Source organism: Oryx dammah, unplaced genomic scaffold (genome assembly GCF_014754425.2).
Source record: "Oryx dammah isolate SB20612 unplaced genomic scaffold, SCBI_Odam_1.1 HiC_scaffold_8, whole genome shotgun sequence".
NCBI lineage: Eukaryota > Metazoa > Chordata > Mammalia > Artiodactyla > Bovidae > Oryx > Oryx dammah.
The window spans coordinates 53,355,399-53,376,496 of NW_024070192.1; the positions used below are offsets into that span (position 1 = coordinate 53,355,399).

The window sequence follows — 21,098 nt, forward strand, 5'->3', positions numbered from 1 at the left end:
GCGCCTTGGTTTGGCTGCTGATCTTCTGATTACCCTTCTTTCTTCCAGTGTCTTCCTGTCAGGGCTCTGGCCCCCTGACATCGATCACGCAGGCCCGGAAGGTGGTGACGGTTTGTGTTTCTTGCTCTGTTTTGTTCCTTTGCTTCACTGATCTCGTCTCCATGGAAACAGGCGCAGCCTTTGTGTTCCTTTTGCTTTGGGCAAATCGATGCCAACTGGGGATTTTTCTTTGCTCTCCACCTTCTTTGGGATCAAAGGGAAAGGTGGGGGCCAGGCAGGAGGACCTGCAGCGGCCTGGAGCTCCTGGAGTGGGGGGGCTCCTCCCCCAGGGACCGTGGGGTCAGTCCTCTAGTCGGGGGCCCCTGCCTGGCCTGACCTGTGTGGGGGTGCTGTGAGTGTCATGAGGTCCCGGGTGGAGCACGTACACTGTGGTTCATGGACACTCAGCACCCCCAACCCGGGCCCCCTCGACTCAGAGGTGGCTACTGGCCAATGGGAACGGGAGGCTGGTGGGAGAGGTGCTCCTGCTGGCAGGAACTTCGGGCGAGGGCTTTAACCTTTCCAGGGCTTGGTTTCTCGTGGGAGGGTGGAGAGGTTTTGAACCCCTTTGGTCCTGGGACCCCTTAAGGAAGCCCCACATCTGGGTAAACTGCAAAATCCCTGTCATATGGTTGTTCGATGGTGAATAGTAAATTCTGTGTTTGATTCGAACCAGTAAGTTGTGTAGTTTGACATGAAACTTCAGAGTCAGGAACCTCTCTAGACTAGACTGAACATCCCGTGTGTGATCCAGGCCCCCCGCCCCCGACCAGAGTGTCCTGTGTTCCCGGACTGATCGTGACCTACTAGAGGAGACTTCTGTTCCAGGCCAAGGCAAAAGCGTTGGCCTGAGCAACCGGGGGACAACAACAGATCGGCTCTGTGTCCTCGGAGACCTCCCGGTGGGCGTGCCCACACAGGACGGGGCTTCCTGAACGGGTTGCCTACCACACCCCCTTGGTCGTCTCGGTCACTGCTGGCTTGATGAACTATGTTATTCAACAGGCGAAACAGGAGGCTTCTATCAATCAGTACCACGCTCGTGCCAACTTTATACTCACTGACTAAAACCACCGACTCCACACTTCATTTCAATATCAGGACTCTCTACCCCATCTGTTTGTCATTTGGCAAAGGGTTTTTTGAAGAAAGTATTTATTTATTTGGCTGTGCCGAGTCTTAGTTGCGGCATGCGAGCTCTTCGTTGTGTGTGGCACGTGGGGTGTAATTCTCTGACCAGGGATCAAACCCTGAGCCCCTTGCGTTGGGAGCTCGGAGTCTCCACCACTGGGCCACCAGGGACGTCCCACAAAGGATGAGTTTAACCTCAGGTTTACGTTGTCCAAGAGCCTCCCTTGAGACTGGAGCTAGAGCCAAGTTGTCTGAGGAGACCTCCGAGTACGTCAGTGGCCTCGTGGTGACGGAGGCCAGGCGGCCCGGTCTCCTGCCTGCAGAAAGGTGCTTGCTGGAGCGAAGCACCATTCAGGGGTCCCTCCCAGGAAGTGTTCTCTCTGACTCCTCTTTACAGTCAAGAAACATTCTTCTGGAGTCTAAGTCCCATTTTATTTGTTCTGTCTTGAAGAAAGAGAACAAAGACCAAGTATCCTTGCCGCTTTGCCCAGAGACCCTTACGTTCCCACTCAGCCTCGGCCAAACACCCCGATCTGGCAGGGTTGCCTCCTCGCGCTCACACGTTCCGGCAGAACGGGGCCTGAGTGTCCTGTTGGTAAGACAAGGAGAATGACAGCCGCCTCGCTGGGTGGGTGTGAAAATTAAATCCTGCGGGGACACACCTCTGCAAGTGCCTGGCGTACGGTTCCTTTTCAGTCACTCTGGTTGATTCTAATACATTTTCTTTCCTGTCTACCTTATTTTTTAGGGGGGGTGCTGTACCCGAAGCATGTGGGTGGATCTTAGTTTCTTGACCAGGGATTGAACCTGAGCCCCCGACAGTTGAAGCAGAGTCTTAACTACTGGACTGCCAGGGAAGTCCTTTCCTGCCCACTTTGAAGCCACCTGGAGTTCTTGCTTTCCTCCACAGCTTCCGCTGAGTGAAGCCCCCTGGGCTGCTGAGCCATCTTCCCGACTAGCCTGTCTCTGGGCCCAGAGGGGCCAGGTGGGGCAGGTACACAGAGGCCCCGGGTGGTACTGGCCTTGTTCCTGGTTCTAGGCCTCCAAGAGCGCCCAGCTGGGACCGCTGACTCCCAGACTCTCCCAGAGGCTGCAGAAGGGTCCCTGGCACCTCACTGAGAGACCTTCCGCATAAACTTCCCCTGCTTCCGTGGACGGCAGCCTCGAACTGTGCTTTGTCCAAAGGGTGACGTGTGGAGTTGCCGTGAACCCCTACACCCAGGAGCAAGGACTGCAGAGGGAGCTCTTATTTTTTTTTTCCAGATTTTACTCCATCTTTCTTTTGAACCATCGGTATCGTGGCAGAGGGTTGAGAGGAGGAGCCTTACTGCCTGGGTTCTGACCCAACTCTGCCACTGTGAGCACCCTTCCTCCCTGTGTCTTAGGTTTCTCCATGGCACATAGGCAGTGCTTAAGAATATATTTGCTCTAATTTGCCGAGTGCTTTGAAAAATTTTCCATTGTTTGACTTTAAATTTCCTCCCCTCCCTTTCTCCCAATCTGCATAAATATACAGGCAGACCTCAGAGATGTTGTAGGTTCACTTCCAGACCGCCACGGTAAAGTGAATATTGCGGCAAAGTGAGTCACACACGTGTTTTGGTTTCCCAGTACATGTAAAAATTATGTTTACATTATACTGTGGTCTATTAAGTGCATAATAGCATTATGTCTTTTAAAAAAACAATGTGCGTGCCTTAATTAAAAAGTATTTTAGTGCAGAAAAAAATGCTACCCGTCATCTGAGCATTCAGCCAGAGTAGTAACATCAAAATCACTGATCACCGTCACGAATATAATAATAACGGAAAAGCTTGAAATATGGTGAGAATTACCAAAATGTGACACAGAGACACAAAATGAGCAAATGCTGTTGGAGAAATGGTGCCAATAGAGTTGCTCATTGTAGGGTTGACACAACCTTTAATTTGTAAAAAAAAAAAAAAACCTCAGTATCTGTGAAGTGAAATAAAGTGAAGGGCAGTGAAGTGAGGGTTGCCTGTGCACATTGCTGCCTGTCTTATGCTGGGCACTGAACTAGGTACTGGGGGCAGAGAGCTGAATAAGACCAAGAGAAGCCTGCTCTGTTATGGCCACCAATGGGCACGTTGAAAGTGAAAGTGAAAGGTTAGTCACTCAGTCGTGTCCGACTCTTTGCGACCCCATGGACTGTACCCTGCCGGGCTCCTCTGTCCATGGAATTCTCCAGGCAAGAATACTGGAGTGGCTTGCCATTGCTTTCTCCAGGGGATCTTCCCAACCCAGGGATCAAAGCCGGGTCTCGTGCATTGCAGGCAGATTCTTTACCATCTGAGCCACCGAGGCTCTAGTGGGCACATTGGTAACTGTGATATCATGTAACTAGTGCTGCCATCTTAATGGTGCAGTGAGAACCTAACTGGCCCAGGCCACGTGTGAGTGAGCCAAGGAGTGCATCCGGGAAGGCTTCCTGGAGAAGGAGGCCTGTGTTCTGAATCCTGAAATTGCACTTGAGCAGGGTGGGTCTGTTAGTGCCGAGGCGTTAAGTGCGCGGGACTAGGGAAGTGTGCTAGGACAGTGTGGTGGCCGGACGAAGGGTCACCCCAGCCCTCGGCTGAAACGGCAGGTGCCTAAGGGCCCGTCAGCCTGCAGGAGGGGGTTGTCTGCTCTCCAGAAGCAGACCTCTAGAGTGGGGAGCAGAAAGGAAGGGCGCTTCAATTATGACAGTCCTTCTCGTGTCCGACTCTTTGTGATCCCATGACTTGAGCCTGCCAGGCTCATCTGTCCATGGGGATTCTTCAGGCGAGAAGACTGGAGCAGGTTGCCATTCCCTTCTCCAGAGGTTCTTCCCAACCCAGGGATCGAACCTCGGTCTCCTGTGCAGCAGGCAGATTCTTTACCGTTTGAGCTACAGCTCTGCTACTGCTAAGTCACTTCAGTCATGTCCAACTCTGTGCAACCCCATTGACGGCAGCCCACCAGGCTCCCCCATCCCTGGGATTCTCCAGGCAAGAACACTGGAGTGGGTTGCCATTGCCTTCTCCAATGCATGAAAGTGAAAAGTGAAAGTGAAGTCGTTCAGTCGTGTCCGACTCTTTGTGAGCCCATGGACTGTAGCCTACCAGGCTCCTCTGCCCATGGGATTTTCCAGGCAAGAGTACTAGAGCTACAGAGAAGACTCAAAAAATTTTTTTTTCTTAAGGTTATTTAATTAATTTACTTAATTAAAACATTTACTTAGTTACTTGGCTGTGCTCGATCTTAGTTGTGGCGTGGGGGGGTCTTTAGTTGCAGCATGTAAGACCTAGTTCCCTGACCAGGGATCAAACCCGGCCCCTCTGCACTGGGAGCCTGGAGGCTTAGCTTTAGCACTGTTTAAAAAGGTGTTATTAGATAGTGAAACTGGGGCACAAGGAAGGAAACGTTGTCCAGGGTTACGGAGAAGCCGGAGCCTGCCCCACAGTCCACGGTGTCTTTAGCCTGCATGTGTCCCCCTGGGCAGAGGGCCTCAGGGCCCAGTGCCCAGATGTTTGCAGCAATGGGCTGGGGGCCTGCTCCTTAGGCACTTACTGCCTCAGATGCTGCAGGGTCTTCTTGCCTCCCTCCAGAGGGGCTCAGGCTGGCACAGTCACGGCCGTTGTTCCCAGTTGCTCTGCCTGCCTGCCTGGACATCTGTTCTCCTAACAATATCTGCCATAAATCCTCGCCCCAACTCCAGGGCAGCTTAGCTGGGGGACAACGGAGCCTGTGACGGGCAGCCAAGCCTTCCCCATGGCTACACAAGGGCGCATCCACAACTGTGTTTCCTGGCAGCACCGACACCTGCCTCTCCGGCCGAGGTGGTCTGCGCAGCAGTCTCGGGGCTGCAGTTGGAAGGGCTCCTCACAGAGCTCTTTCTGTTCTAACTCACACTGTTGTAATTCTTGGCCTTGGTGAAGAAAAACTATTTTTTAAAAAAATCTTGTGTATCCTGGTGTACAGTAGGTCCTCACTCAGTGTGTTTTGCCTGACAGTGAATGAATGAGGGAATAATTAGCAGCCTGTGCGCGAAGATCACTGGGGTGCCTGTGAATGAAACAGACCCAGTTCCCCTGGCACATGGAGAACGCCCTCCAGGCGGCACAGGACCCTGGGACGTCCCTCCCCAAGTCTGCCTGGAGGAGCTGGTCTGATGGAGGGAGACAGCAAGTGATGACGTGCCACCTTGCCTGTCGTTACAGCCACTCGGTGCTCTCTCTCCTCTTCCAGATGGCTCTGAGCGCTAGGGCTGACCTGGAAGAGCAGGGAGGGATCAGTATCGGCTGAAGTTTCCAAAGACCGCCTCCTGGCAAAGAGGACCCTGAGCTGGGTCTTGAAAGCTGGACAGGCCTTGTCTGTGAGGACAGAGGAGAGGTGCGGATGGCTGCTCTGCGATCCCTGAGGCGGTCGTGTTGGGGGTGGAACCCAGTGTGTGCTGACAAGCCCTGCAGGTGACCCCGATGCTCACCGAGTGTGGTGACAGCTGATGCAGGAAAAAAGAGAGACCGAGGAGCTGGGAAGCGACCTGGTGTGTTTTAGATGAGTTCTTCTGTAGGCGGCACAGAGAGAAGACAGAAAGGAGATGGGCAGAGAAGCCAGGAGGCATCAAGGGAGGCAGACTTGGGATGCCCAGCTGGATTGATGGTGGCTGTGGGAGCAGAGAGCAGAGCCAGGTGGTCCTGTGAAGGGAGAGTGACACATTTGATCTCATGCCACACTTTCAGAGCACTCTTTTCTTTAAAATGTTTCAACGTGGTCTGTCTCCTATCACGTTGTTATACGCTAATTATGGAAATGTAAGAAAGAAACAGAGACATTACTTTGCCGACTAAGGTCCATCTAGTCAAAGCTATGGTTTTTCCAGTGGTCATGTATGGATGTGAGAGTTGGACTGTGAAGAAGGCTGAGTGCCAAAGAATTGATGCTTTTGAACTGTGGTGTTGGAGAAGACTCTTGAGAGTCCCTTGGACTACAAGGAGGTTCAACCAGTCCTTCCTAAAGGAGATCAGTCCTGGGTGTTCATTGGAAGGACTGATGTTGAAGCTGAAACTCCAATACTTGGGCCACCTGTTGCGAAGAACTGACTCATCGGAAAAGACCCTGATGCTGGGAAAGATCGAAGGCGGGAGGAGAAGGGGATGACAGAGGATGAGATGGCTGGATGGCATCACCGACTCAACAGTCATGAGTTGGTAAACTCCAAGAGTTGGTGATGGACAGTGAGGGCTGGTGTGCTGTGGTCCATGGCATCACAAAGAGTCGGACACGACTGAGCAGCTGAACTAAACTGAACTGAAGAAAGAAACGGGGGGCACAGAATTCCACTACCACCCAGGACGACTACTGATACATGGGCATATTTCCTTCTGCTCCTTTTTCCTACACATCTTGCCTTTACGTAGCTGAAAGCATATCCTATGTATCAGCTTGCATCCTGCATCCTTTGTTTAACAAAATATCATCAGCATTTCCTGACGTTCTCTGAGGCTGTCTCTCTTTATTGTGAGAGGAGGGCCAGAAGATGAGCAGGGTGGTGCTGGCAAGGAAGCAGTAACTCTGGCTCAGGGAGAAAAGGAAGCTTGCTCCATGAACTTCAGATAGTGGGGAAGTCTGCAGTTATGCAGCCTGGGTTCGTCAACTCATAAATTACAGGGATGAAGGGGAAACCTGTAGATTAAAATAGACATTGAAGACAACTATCAGGACTTAAGTATAGTGTCCAAGCATGTGCTTTTGAGGGTCAAGAAATGCAAGAAGGTGATTACCACACCAGCAGCTTGTAGTCCACAGAGAGGGCATTGGAGCGGCTGGCAGAGTTCCGTTTCTTGACACGAATGGTTGTAAGGTGTTTGCCTTGTGCTACTTCATCAGATTTACATGCATTCTGTTCAGTTCTCTGTATCTGTCTGATTGTTTTTTTTTGGCTGTGCTGGGTCTCCAGCGCTGCACGGGCTTCCTCTAGCTGCGGTGAGCAGGGGCTGCTCTTGGCCGCAGCGTGCGACTTCTCGTCACAGTGGCTTGGCTCATCGCGGATCAGGGGCTCGAGGACATGCAGGCTTCAGTAGCTGAGGCACAGGGCTTAAGCTGCCTGCAGCGTGTGGGATCCTGCCTGACCAGGGGTTGAGCCCATGTCCCGTGCATGGGCAGACAGACTTCTAACCATCGGACCACCAGGAAAGTCCTCTGTTTTATAGTTCTATATTTTCTTAAAGGTTGAAAGGAAAGAGGAACTTGCTCAAGAATCCGTGTGGCAGAGCTCGTTCCAGAACCCCTGTTCACAGGTCCTCCCTTGGGCCGCATGTCCCCCTGCTCCCACCCTGCGGGGGCTGCCTTCTTACCCCTCCCAGCCCCAGCCCCCGCCCCCAGTCTGCAGCTTGCAGGAAAACCTGCAGATTGACAGCTCATTTTGTTTGACTTCCGGGGCCAAAGCTGAAATAGCCTTGGGAAAGAACGGTGATGCCCCTTTGACTCAAATGGGGACATTTTTGAGGAGATTGGTTAGTCAGAAGTGAAGATATCTCAACCATTTCCCACCGCCCTGTGCAAGGGTGGGAGGTGCCTGGACCTCTTTCTTTCTTTCTGGTTAGTGCAGAGAGACAGGCTCTAGCCCCCAGGTTCTGTGTTTTCAGAATCCCTTTCTGTTCATTTCCTTGGCCTCACCCTTTGAGTTCCTGGAAAGGATGTTTTTTTCCTTTTAATGAGCACCATCCCTCCCTCTCCCCTTACCACACACATACCCCCTGCCTCAGTTCAGTTCAGTCGCTCAGTCGTGTCCGACTCTTTGCGACCCCATGGATTGCAGCACGCCAGGCCTCCCTGTCCAACACCAACTTCCGGAGCTTGCTCAAACCCTTGTCCATTGAGTCGGTGATGCCATCCAACCATCTCATCCTCTGTCGTCCCCTTCTCCTCCTGCCTTCAATCTTTCCCAGCATCAGGGTCTTTTCCAATGAGTCAACTCTTCGCACGAGGTGGCCACAGTATTGGAGTTTCAGCTTCAGCATCCGTTCTTCCAATGGATATTCAGCACTGATTTCCTTTAGGATGGACTGGTTGGATCTCCTTGCAGTCCAAGGGACTCTCAAGAGTCTTCTCCAACACCACAGTTCAAAAGCATCAATTCTGTGCTCAGCTTTCTTCACAGTCCAACTCTCACATCCATACTCCCTGTCTCAGCTACCCTCTACCTCTGATTCCTTCTCATTGCTCTGAAGAAGCCCAAAGAGGCAGTGCCAGGGCCACCCTAGGGCACACCCAGGTGAGGGGCCAGTGGGTGAGCCCTGCCAATGCCACGCGCCTCCTTCGTCCTGGAGAGCCCAGGGTCCTGCAGGTGCTGACTTCTCCCTGCCTGGGCGTCAGATCTCACCATGGGAACCGGGCCAAAGTTCTGATCTTGGATGAGGCCATGGCCACCAGCAGAGAGAGGGACTAGTGTTCACCTAGCTCTGCCTGCCCAGGAGAAGGGGTCTTTGCACGTACCTGCCCTTCCCAGGAGGAGGTGGAAGGGCTTTTCCATTGGGGAATCAATTGTTCACCGTCCTTGGTCTCCCCAGATAATTGTAACAATGCAGGAAACCAGGGCTTCCTGCTCCTCTTAGGTTCTGGAACAGCACTGGCTGATAGAACTTCTGCGATGTTAGAAATGTTCTAATGTGTGTGCTGTGCCTTGTGATGGCCGTTCAGCACTTGAAATGTGGTAGTGTGATTGAGGAACTGAATTTCTAATTAATTTACTTATTATTTACTTATTTATGTGGCCGCATTGGGTCTTAGTTGTGGTATGTGGGATCTTTTTACTTGTGCTGTGCAAATCCTGACTTACTTGTATCACGCAAACTCTTAGCTGCAACGCTGTGGGCTGCAGTTCCCTGATCAGGGATCAAACCTGGGCCCCCTGCATTGGGAAGGTGGAGTCTCAGCCACTGGACCACCAGGAAAGTCCCTTACTTAATTTTAAATAACATAAATTTATCTTGCCACACGGTGACTAGTGGCTACCTTCTTGGGCAGTACAGTTCTGGAAGGAGGGGGTGTCTGAGAAGGCTCTAAGTGGCCAGGCCAAAGTGTTTCAGAACCTCTGGCTCCCCTTTCGTCTCTGCACACGTATGCACACAGGACACATTTCAGGAAGGCCCTGAAGGCAGTGTCTTTTTATAGCAAAGTCTGCTGGTTAAATAGTCTTATCTCAAGTGAGGCAGAGCTGCCATTGACCATAAATGTGCCCCACATGTGACTTCTCTCTGTCCTTATACACCTGGAAGTAAGGGGGGGGTGAGACCTCAGGAACCAGGCACCTGGGTCTGGAGTCAGTGGTCAGAAGCCGCAGACCCTGGTCTCCCACCCCGGCTGCCCCTGCTCCCCTCTGCCCCTCCCTTTTGGGAAGAAAGAACTCGGTATGGGTGGACGCCTGGCAGCTGGTAGACAGCTCTCCTGTGAGCCACCGGTGGCAGGGGGCAGGGTGGAGGTGGCAGCCCACGTGGGCAGTTTTGATCTTATTTCCTGTTCTGAACAGCTCAAGTAAGAGGGATCTTTGTCTTTCTTCAGAAGGTGGGGATGAGGAACAGCTTTTAATTTCTTGTTTAGGTGCTGTTCAGTCACTAAGTTGTGTCTGACTCTGCGACCCCATGGACCGCAGTGTGCCAGGCTTCCCTGTCTTTCACCCTCTCTCTGGAGCTTTACGTATGGGTATATTTTTTGAGTGAGGAGTGAAGCTGCATCAAGGGCTAAACCAGCTGATCTGGTCCCCTTATCCCCACTTTGCCCCCAGTTTCCCACTGCCTAGCGTGCCCTGTGATGTCTGTGGAGTGAATGAATGGAGTGGTTTCTGCCTGCCAGAGCACCCTCAGGACAAACTGCTCGTCCTCTCTCCCTCTGCTGCAGTGCAGGTCAGCCAGCGCTCTCCACCCCACTCCGTCCTCCCCACCCCCCAACCTGCTCCTTCTACCCAAGGCATATGCTGGCACACTGACCTTTTCTAATAGCTGTTTCCTAGTGTATCATAGGAGAAGACGATGGCACCCCACTCCAGTACTCCTGCCTGGGAAATCCCATGGACGGAGGAGCCTGGTGGGCTGCGCGGTCCATGGGGTCGCGAAGAGTCGGACACGACTGAACGACTTCACTTTCACTTTTCACTTTCCTGCATTGGAGAAGGCAATGGCAACCCACTCCAGTGTTCTTGCCTGGAGAATCCCAGGGATGGGGGAGCCTGGTGGGCTGCCGTCTATGGGGTCGCACAGAGTCGGACACAACTGAAGCGACTTAGCAGCAGCAGCAGTGTATCATAACTCGACTGTTTCAAATGTCCCACGGAGCATCCCTGTGTGGCCACCTCTCCACCACCCCCAGCCCTGTGGCATGTGTGACTCTGGAGACCATGTAAACAGTCCCCATCAACAGGGCTGTCATTGTCCCCCGGCCCACGCCGTGCAGATGGGGACAGAGGCCCTCTGTGCCGGCAGGATTCCCTGGGCTGGTGGCTCTATCTCTGCACAGCCCGAGGAGTGCCCCCTTCTGCCTGGTGACTCGCAGTCTCTTCTGCAAGCTGGTGCCTTGTCCTGCCTGATCTGCATCTTTATTTATAGTCATTGCAGTAAAATGCACACAACATAAAATTTACCATCTTAACTATCTTTAAGTGGCAGTTCGGTGACACTCAGTATTCGGACAGTATGGTGTAGTCCTCACCGTTGTCCATTTGTAGAACTTGATCATCACCCCAAACAGAAACTCTGTGCCCGTTAAATGGTATCTCTCCATTCTCCTGTTTCCTCAGCTCTTGGGAAACTCCTGTGGTTTCTGTCTCCAGGAATCTGCCTGTTCTAGGTACCTCATAAAGTGAATCATATAGCGTTTGTCCTTTTGTGTCTGGCTTATATTACTTACCATGTTTTCAGGGTTCATCCATGTTATAGCATGTATCAGAATTTCATGCCTTTTTTTGTGGCTGAGTTCTGTGGTTCTATATGTATATTCTATATTTTGTTCATCCATTCATCTGGTGACGGACACCGGGGTTGTTTCTGCCTTTGGGCTGTTATGAATGCTGTTGGTGTCAACACTGGGGTTCAGATACCTGAATCTCTGCTTTCGGTTCTTTGGGGAAAATACCTAGGAGCAGAACGCTGGATCATATGATAATTCTGGGTTTAACTTTTCGAGGAGCTGCCAAACCGTTTTCTGCAGCAGCTGCACATTCTATGTTGCAATGTATCTTTAAAAAAAAATTCTTAATTTGGGGGACTTCCCTGGTGGTCCAGTGCTTGAGAGTCTACCTGCCAGTGCAGGGGACATGGGTTCGACCCCTGGCCCAGGAAGATCCCACATGCCCATGAGCCACAGCTACTGAGGCCATGCCCCTAGAGGCCGTTCTCTGCGGTAAGAGACGCCACCACTGTGAGAAACCCAGGCGCTGCCTCTTGAGAGTAGCCCCTGCGCGCTGCAGCTAGAGAAGGCCCGAGGGCAGCAGTGAAGATCCAGCACCACTGAAAAGAAATGAATGGTTTTTTTAAAAAATGAAACAAAAAAGAAAAAAATTCTTAATTTTTAACTATAAAAATAATGCATGTTTGTTAAAAAAAAAAAAAGCAGCTTCAACAGATGCAAAGATGCATGAAGTAGTCAGCAAACCCCTCATGCAACCCTACCTCTTAGACAACTGCTGCTTAGTGCTGGGTGTGTATTCACTTGGTGGCCTCCCTGTGCATTTCAAATATACAAGCATACACTCTGACATTTCGACAAAATTACTGTAGGGGACACCTGGCCCTTCCGCTTGTTTTTTTCATGTCATCTGGCGCTGGAGGTCTCTGCTGCCTGCCTCTCCATTCTTCCGAGGCACCTTGTGTTGTGTTTGGTTCCTGGGTATTGAGAGACAATTCCCACAAACCCTCTGCACTCACAGCTTTGCACACATGGGCAACCATCTCACTAGATGGGAGATGCAAGCTGACCTTGGCACTGGGAAGGCTGTGCAACCCCAAATCACCTTCCTTCCCCATCAGTCTTGGCTTTTCCTCAGTTGCTCTACACTCGATGGAGCTAAAATAGCTGAGCTGCAACCTGCTTGGTGAAGGAGGGCCACCCACCTGCCCTTCTCAAGCTGCAGCCTGGCCAGGCACATCCTCCCCTCTGGGAATTCCAGGAGTCAGCCTTCTCTGAAATGAGGAAGTAACTTAGAACTGGGCAGAGAAGTGAGCTACGTGGAAGTGAGTTGCGTATGTGTGTCCAGGCTCTAGTAACATGGGGTGGGCAGGGTTTCTCTTTGGGGCTCCGAGGAGGAGCACGCAGTCCCCTCATACACTTGGCAAGACCCAGCCGAGGCCTGACAAAAGGCCACCTTTCAAGCCAACGGCCAGCCTGCCTTTTGCCAGCACCTTTTTCTGCAGAGCCCCAGGCAGCTGGTGGGAGAGTACAAAGAGGCCTGGAAAATCCATAAACTGCATAATCAGCCCCTGCATCTTGGCCGCTTGACTCTGTTTATTGCTTCCTGTCCCCGAAAGCCCTTTCCAAACAGACGGGCTTTGAGGGGGGTGAGCTGGACCTGGTGGGTGGCCTGCCCCTGCCAGACGTCAGGGAGCAGGCGGCTTCCCTAAACAAGCCGGCTGCTTTCCACTTCTCGCTGCCACCCCCAAGGGAACAGGGGTTGTCTAAGAGCCCGAGAGGGCCCCCCCAGAGGAGGGCCATCTCCCCAGAGGGCTGTTTCCTTTCTAATTGACAAAGGACAAGGGTCTCATTTCTGCCAATTTCCTTGAGGGTCTGGAGGTTAAGTTCTAATGAGGTGCAGGAGGGGCGCAGGGTAAACCCTTAGCCTCTGACTGACCCCTGCAAGGTGGGGAGGGGAGCAGGGGTCTGTTCCTCAGGATCTAGGGATGAATGGTACTTTTCCAGGGACGCTGAGGCTCACTGGAAGCCCTTTTATTCTTATTTGTATTACTTTTTTTGGGGGGGGGCACTCAGCTTGAGGGATCTTGGTTCCCCAGCCAGGGATTGAACCCGCACCCTCAGCAGTGAAAGCATAGGATCCTAACCACTGGACTACCGGGGAGTTCCTTGTGTTGTGTTACCTTTTTAAAGTCAGATTTCTCCCTGTTGACTAACTTTCCTCTCTTCCCCTCTCCTCCCCAACCTTCACCCTCCCTGTCCCAGAGTTAACTAATTCGCTTCGCCACCTTTCCCACTCTGCCGGTGGCAGAGATGTGACTCTTGCAGGGAAGAGCTGCCGCCTCGAAACATGTACCTGGATATTCACTGTGGGGGGCACCCTGGAGGGCTGTTTGCTGTGCTTTCCTGGATTCTGGGAGACACTCGTGTGGTTGGAGGAGGGATGGTGTATTTTGGAAGAGGGGCGTATAGGGAGGTAGTCTCCCTGAGCTGGGGCTGTCCCTCCAAGCCAGATGTGGGGGGCGTTGTCCCCCTCTGCTGCATGTCTGCATCCTCCCGGCCTTAGAAGCCCCGATGTACCCCTGCTGGGTGGAGGGCTTCCCTGGGGCTCAGACGGTAAAGAACCTGCCTGCGATGCAGGAGACCAGGATTCCGTCCCTGGGTCGGGAAGATCCCCTGGAGGAGGGCATAGCAACCCACTCCAGTATTCTTGCCTGGAGGATCCCATGGATGGAGGAGCCTGGCAGGCTGCAGTCCATGGGGCCACAGAGAGTCAGACACGACTGAGCGACTAACACTTTCACCCCCGCTGGAAGGCCTCTCTGATTGAAAAAGCCGAGGGAATGAATGAGCCTGTGCTCTGTGTGTGGACCTGCCGTGTCTGAGGGCCGTGGGTCAGCTTGTAGTTTTCCACAGGGGCCGGGGCCATCTCAGCAGACTTTCCACGTGGGACCTCTGTGTGTCTGAGCCTGTGCTTCTGGTTGTGCAATTCTGAGCCTGCCCCACCCTCCCCGCTCCTTCCTGAAAGTGAAATGCTACAGTCCTTGCTCAAGAACAAAGGCCCAGATCTCAGCCCTGCATGTTAATGATTTTCGAGCGTGGCCACTTCCTCCTCCCGAGCCTGACTCACTCACGCTGCCCAGGGTGGTTGGGATGGAAACCCAACTTGAAGAGCCCAGAGCCAGACAGGGGGCCCTTGCTGGGTGTGGGAGCCGGGGCAGGGCAGTGTCCCCGCCGGCCCTCGGCCCCTGCGGGCGGGGGCGCCTGTGGCAGGCAGGCCGTGCCGCTCAGATTGGTGTTGCGGGTCCCCCGCTTGTTTTCTGTCTCCCCACTCCCCACCAGTACACCTGGCGCTTCTCTCTTGCTCCAGGGTGACGCCACGTTCCTAGCCCTTCTGGAGCCCGTTTCCCCCTTAGCCCCGTGCAAGGCTCCCCGTTACAAGCAGGGTGACCGTGTGGTGAGCGCTTGGGAACCTGGGTTGTGGGGTAGCATCCTGACTTCACCACTTCCTGGCTGTGGGGCTCGGGCAGGTTGTCCGCAGGGTGACACCTCCTACCTGGTGAGGTTGTGGTGAGGATGTGGTGGAGGTGGAGTGCCCAGCACGGTGCCAGGTGAGCCCCTGCTCTCGGGCACAGGCCCAGCCGAGAGCCTGGCCGAATGGAGAGGGCTCCCCCAGCCCTGGAAACCGCCAAGTGCCATGCACGTGAAAAGCACCATCGTTTGGGGGCAGTCAGCGCATTCAGGGTGAGAGAATGATCTGTTTTTAAGGGCTGGGATCAGCAGTTGTGGGCTTCAAGTCACAGGTGTTTCCCACTGGGGAAGCCGGGTTTTCACTCTTGCCTTGCCTGTCAATCTTTCCTCTCTGGTTTGCACATGCACACGGGTTTCCCCACTACACAGAGGTTGCTTGAATCTGAAATCATCCCGTGTCTGTGGGCTGCAGGTCTGATACGCCCCATGGCTCCTCTGTCAAGGACTCATAAACCTCGAAGGATGACTCAGTTGTGTTTGCCACCAGCCAGCAGTGCTTGAGCACTGGCTGAACACCTCGTGGTGTTTCCACAGGGCGCATCGAGGAGCCATGGGACTAGGGGATGTCCAGCTGCTTTTGGAAGGTCCCAGCGATTGCTGGACTTGCCCCAGTGTTGCCTTGCACCCTTTAAAAAGTCTGGCTGACATGCAACCCACCTGTAGGCTGGGGCCATTCTGGCTGTGCCCTCTCTCCCACCCAGCCCTCACGCCCATCCTCTGCTGGGAGGAAGGGTCCACGCATCTCCGGCTGTCAGCTCCTCAGGAGGGACAGAGCGGCTGCAAGTTTGGGCTTGTGGGGTGATTTGGCAGAGCCTTTGTTTGACGACTGTTGATCAAGCCCAGGTGTGCGGACCTAATGTTTACAGAATCCTGGTTGACTCAGGCTGGAATGAAGAAAATGGATATTCAGGGGAGTAGGGAGGTGGCACTGGATCATCCAAAAGCCATTTGTTTAGGGCTTGGAGCCAGAGGTAAGGAAGGTATTTTTGCAGATCTCCCTAAATCAGCCAGACAGGAATTCTTTTTAATGTGTTCCTGCAGTGTACGTTGGTGGCTCCAGGGACTGAACAGTCCATGAAACTCAGCTCAAACAGCTGTGGACCATCTGGAGACTCAGGGCAGACACGGAGGATGCCAAGAATGAAAGGGATCTTGGAGATCCATGCCCATTTTTCAGACGGGAATCTGAAAGCAAGGTCACTTGGCTGGTTCGTGATGGAGCTGAGATCAGAATCCAGGGCTCCAAACTGTAAGGGAGTGGTCCTCACACTTTCCTGGTCATTAGTGAATATGCAGATTCCCAGGCTGTCTCCTCAGAAATTCTGATTTAACAGTGAGGTGGAGAATATGTGATCTTCACAAACCGCTCAGAAGACTCTGGTGAAGGTGGTCTCCGCCATCCTCTGCGATACGTTGCTCTAAAGCAAAGAGCATTTGCTTCTTAGACTGGAAGAGAAGTACCTTTGCGCTTCCCAGAGCCATGTGAGCAGGTCGGTAGCAGTGCAGGGAACAAGTGGGGATGCACACAGCTGTGGGTAAACCCAGGCTTGAGAGCTGGCAGCAAGTCACTGGTGTGTCAGAAGACGTGACAGGCTCACGCTCTCTCTCCTGGAAGGCCATGCCATCTGGATAGGTGCGGCCCTGGACAGCCTTTAGGCCACACGCGCCTCCTTGTCCCTGTCTGCAAATTGTCTGATCGTGGTAGAAGGTAATGGTCCGCAGGATTAGATTACTGTGAGGATTAGCGTGAGGCACGGAATCCCAGCCCAGCACTCGGTAAATGGCAGGTTCCCTCATCACTAACTGCTGGGGGAGGGAGGCAGGGCAGGCCTCTGCCTAACGTCTCCATAGCATGGGCTTCTGCTGGGGACTTCCTCTGAGGACAGGCATTCTAATTCTGCAGCTTCAGAAAGGGGACAGGTCCTTCCAGCCCCAGGGTCCCCAGGATGCAGCCACCCCCTTCTGCAGAGCAGCCGTCATAGTGGTACCTAGCATAGGGGTGCCTTTCTCTGGCACCCCTCTCCCGCCCCCCACTCCCACTCACATCCTTGCATCTCTGGGAAGTTTCAGTGATGGGTGGGGTCAGACTTCTCTCCATTTTCTGGAGCTGGAGACTGAGGCTCTCTGAGGCAAAGAAGGCTGGTTCTGTGACCCCGCCCCTGCCTGTGCGAGGGCCAGAGCTCCCAGCGGGCTGAGGTCCGTGCCTGGACTCCCTTCCAGGAGCCGGTCCTGCAAGGAACCAGAAAGCCGCTGCCTCGGTCAGGGTGTGCCACTTCCCTGTTCTATTCTGACCAGATTGGCTGCAGAGCAGGTCAGCCCGACCTCTCCCCTCACCATCGGTGCACCTGATGCTGTGCAAACCGTTCTGGGCATGGCTGGGGAAGAGAGGAGGGCCTCATCTGGCCCTGCTGTCAGCCTGGGGAAGGGAGGGGTTTGCAGCATGGGACCATGTGGGCAGGCTGAGGGTGCATGCGCTCAGGGCATGTTAGCGTGTGTGTAGGACAGCATGGCTGGAAAAACAGCTTCCGAGTTGGGCGAAGAGGGTAGTGGATGGCGTGCCTGGGCTGCGGGGAGAGTTCGGGAAAATCTAAAGGAGTGTGGCCCCACGGTTGTGGCACCCTCTCAGCAGTGAATGCTTTGCTGGAGCTGGTGTGTGCAGTACACTCAGGCGTGTGAGCTGTATGTTGGTGTGCTGGGTGCACACACACACAGGGAGAGAGTGCTGACCCAGGAGGCCACGATCTGAGTTCAGATCCCAGCTCTGTGGCCGCTGAGCTCAGACCTGGGCAACACACACACACACACCCCCCCCACACACACACCCACACACACACACAGACACACACACCCTGTCAACACAGGCACGCACGCACCATCTGGCAGGGAGAACATGGCCTTTAAGTTCAGATCCCAGCTCTGTGGCCGCTGAGCTCAAACACACACACACACACACACACACACCCCACACACCCCCACACACACACCCCCACACACCCCCACACACACACGCACCATCTGGCAGGGAGAACATGGCCTTTCTTCCTGCCTTCCTAACCCTGGCATCTCTGGAGGACATGTGCGGGCCCGCGGGTACGTGGCATGGAGCAGCGTGGGTCAGGGACGGCCGGCAGCTGGCCTCTGGGCGCCCCGCCGAGGGGGGTGGGGGCGAGGGGAGGGGCCGCCCGCGGCTGGGAGAGGAGCCGTCTGGTAATGGCTCTAAACAATCCCATCTGCCCCGGCCGCGGGAATTCCTGACGGTGTCCGCCGCCCTCTGGGGGGGTCGTGGGCCTCCCCCTGCGGCTGCTGCCTGCTCTTTTGAAGCTGGGCCCTCCCCAGGCCTCTGTTCCCCTGCCCTCGGCCTGCATTCCTTGGCTGCCCAGGCGCACTTCTGAGAAGGTCCCCCGCTGCCCAGCCCAGGCCCTCTGTGGGGGGCAGGCCCCATCAGACCCACCCTGCGTCCAGCAGCAGCAGGAGGCTCCACACAGGGCTCCCAGAGCACCCCAACCCTGAGTACCGCCTTCTGCTGCACGCTCCACGCCCCCACAATCAGAACCAGATTCAGGATCACGACCCCAGGTCTGACTTCTAGGCCAGGCTCTGGAAACAGACCCTCTTATGCACCCTGAGACTGAGTGCACGCGATGTCCCACAGGATCAGGGGATACAGGTGTCCCCAGTCCACACGCGAAGACACGTGCTCAGAGCAGTGCCACTCACCCAGGCAGCAGGGACCAGGGTGGAAGCCGGGCTCAGCCCCACGGTGAAGCTTATCCTGAACCGCTGCGCTCTTACCCCAGACTCAGGGCCAGTAAAAACCAGAGTGTGGTTTTCCCTCCATGAGGAGCTTCCTGGCTAGACCCCACCTTGCGCTGCCCTCGGGAAGGGGGCCCACACTGTGGTCTGACCTCTGAAGCGACCGCAGCATCAGCCATCACCTTGCCCCGGAGGGAAACGTTTTGCTCCCTGCAGCTTCACCAGGAGGTGGGCGGCGCCCTTACCTGGAAGCGGGGCTCAGGGGAGCATGTGGGAGCAGCCTGGTTCCCACCGAGGCAGGACTCGGGGGGGCTTGCCCAGAAAGTCCGGGCAGGAAGGACTGGGTTGGGATGTGGAGGATTACAAAAGTTTTAAAGCCCTGGAGGCTCCGTGGTTTGCTTTTTTCTTAAGATGTTTTCCCTATCATCATTCAGTGTTTGTTTGGTTTAGGTTTTCAAATCAGAGAACAGTGTAGGGCGGGGGTTCAGAAGAGCACGGACTCTGGGGACAGAGTGTTTGGATTCACATTTTGGCTCTGTCACTGCCTCTGACGCCACGTAAGTTATTTAAACTCTCCAGTCTTCATTTGGGCTTCCCAGGTAGCATTAGTGGTAAAGACCCTGCCTGCCAGCACAGGAGATGTAAATGATGGCAATTCGACCCCTGGGTTGGGAAGATGCCCTGGAGGAGGGCATGGCCACCCGCTCCAGATTCTTGCCTGGAGAATCCCATGGACAGAGGAGCCTGGTGGGCTACAGTGCAGGGGGTCACAGACTCAGACATGACTGAAATGACTTAGCACAGCACACAGTCTCAGCTTGTCTGTACAATGAGTATAATAATTGCTTTACTGTGGGACTTTGATAAGACCATGCATGCCACGTGCTTAGAAAGTGGCAGTAGTAAGTATTCACAGATATTTACCATAGCTATTATTAAAAAGTAAGTCATGTCCATTGCAGACAATACGTATATGAAAAAGGAACAGAGAGAATCACCGCAGTGCTGTCACTTTGATACTCTATTTGCTTATTTTACTTATCTGTGGTTTACGGCTGTGCTGGGTCTTCGTTTCTGCATGCAGGCTTTCTCTAGTTGCGGCGAGTGGGGGCAACTCTCTGGTTGCAGTGCACTGGCTTCTCCCTGCAGTGGCTTCTCTTGTTGCAGAGCGCGGGCTCTAGGCAAATGGGGTTTAGTAATTGCGGTGCATGGGCTCGGTAGTTGCAGCTCTGGGGCTTTAAGAGCACTGGCTCAGTAGTTATGAAGCAGGCGCCTAGCTGTCCCTTGGATGTGGGATCCTCCTGGACAGACCAGGGATCAAACTTGTGGCCCCCGCGTCGGGGACTCTTCAATACAGAGGCACCAGGGAAGCCCTCTGCCTATTTTACTTTTAAATCAATGAGCATGAATAAAAATTTGAAAGATGCAAAAGGATTTACAGAGAAAAGTTTCCTTGATCTATCTCTCGTGACCTAATTCTCCCTAGTGAAAACCCATGTTATCGATTTCTTAAGAATTTCTTTTGGAGCCCACTCCCTCACCCTCTCCATATGTACAGACACGCGTGCGTGCTAAGTCACTTCAGTCATGTCGGACTCTTTGCGACACTGTAGCCCGCCAGGCTCCTCTGTCCATGGGATTCTCCAGGTAAGAATACTGGGGATCAAACCTGGGTCTCCTGCATTGCAGGCGGGGTGGCTCAGATGGTAAAGAGTCTGCCTGCAATGCAGGAGACCTGAGTTCTATCCCTAAGTTAGGAAGATCCCCTGGAGAAGGAAATGGGACCCTGCTGCGGTATTCTTGCCTGGAGAATCCCATGGACAGCAGAGCCTGGTGGGCTACAGTCCTTGGAGTCACAAAGATTCAGACATGACTGAGCGACTAATGCTTTCTTTACCACCAGGGCCACGTGGGAGCCCATGTGTAGACATACACATGCCATAAGGCCGTAGAGGACAGAGAATACACTCACTGCCCTGTACCTTGCCTTGTTCCCCTAAGCACTGGGCACAGAGGTACCTCATTTTTGTTTACCATCGTATGGTAGTGGTGGTGCTTTAGTCGATAAGCTGTGTCTGACTCTCGCAATTCCATGGACTGTAGCCTGCTGGGCTCCTCTGTCCAGGGGAATTCTCCAGGCAAGAATACTGGAGTGGGTTTCCATTTCCTTCTCCAGGGGATCTTCCTGACCCAGGAATCAAACCCAGGTCTCCTGCGCTGCAGGCGGATTCTTTACTGACTGAGCTATGAAGGAAGCCTTATGGTGTTCCATTAAGTATGTTATGCGAATCCCATAGAAATGGAATTCATGGGTCAGTGGGGGAGGGAGGCGAAGTGTGTGTCAGTGTGGGGAGGAGGGCCCTCCGCTGCTCTGAGCGCCCCTCCCTGATATTGGCTCCTTGGCACGTGCAGATCCTGAATTGTGTGGCATCACTGACCGATCACCTGTCCCAGGGGCCCAGAGGCATCTCTCGTTCCCGCCCAGACCTCGGGGCTCAGCCCCAGCCCTTGCAGGCCCAGCCTGCGGAGGGGCCTTCTCCTGCCTGAAGGGGAGCTCGTTCCCGAGGAGCTGGCCCCGGGCCAGCGTGAGCTCACGCCTGGAGCCAGCCCAGCCTCACCACCTTGCACCTGAACTGGCTGCCAGTGCCCCTTTCTCCCAGCTTGGGCCACTGCAGTTGGTCCCAGGCATAGACACATTCCTGCCAGCCCACAGGGGCTCCCCGAGGCTGCAACCCCTGGGCAGGGCCCCTGGGGAGCAGCCTCCC

General features: G+C 54.0%; 1 protein-coding gene across 2 annotated transcripts in view; it reads left to right on the forward strand.

Moving 5' to 3' along the window:
• CUEDC1 (CUE domain containing 1) overlaps nt 1–21,098 on the forward strand; it is an 85,070-nt gene that overhangs the window by 34,580 nt on the left and 29,392 nt on the right. The window lies entirely within an intron of this gene.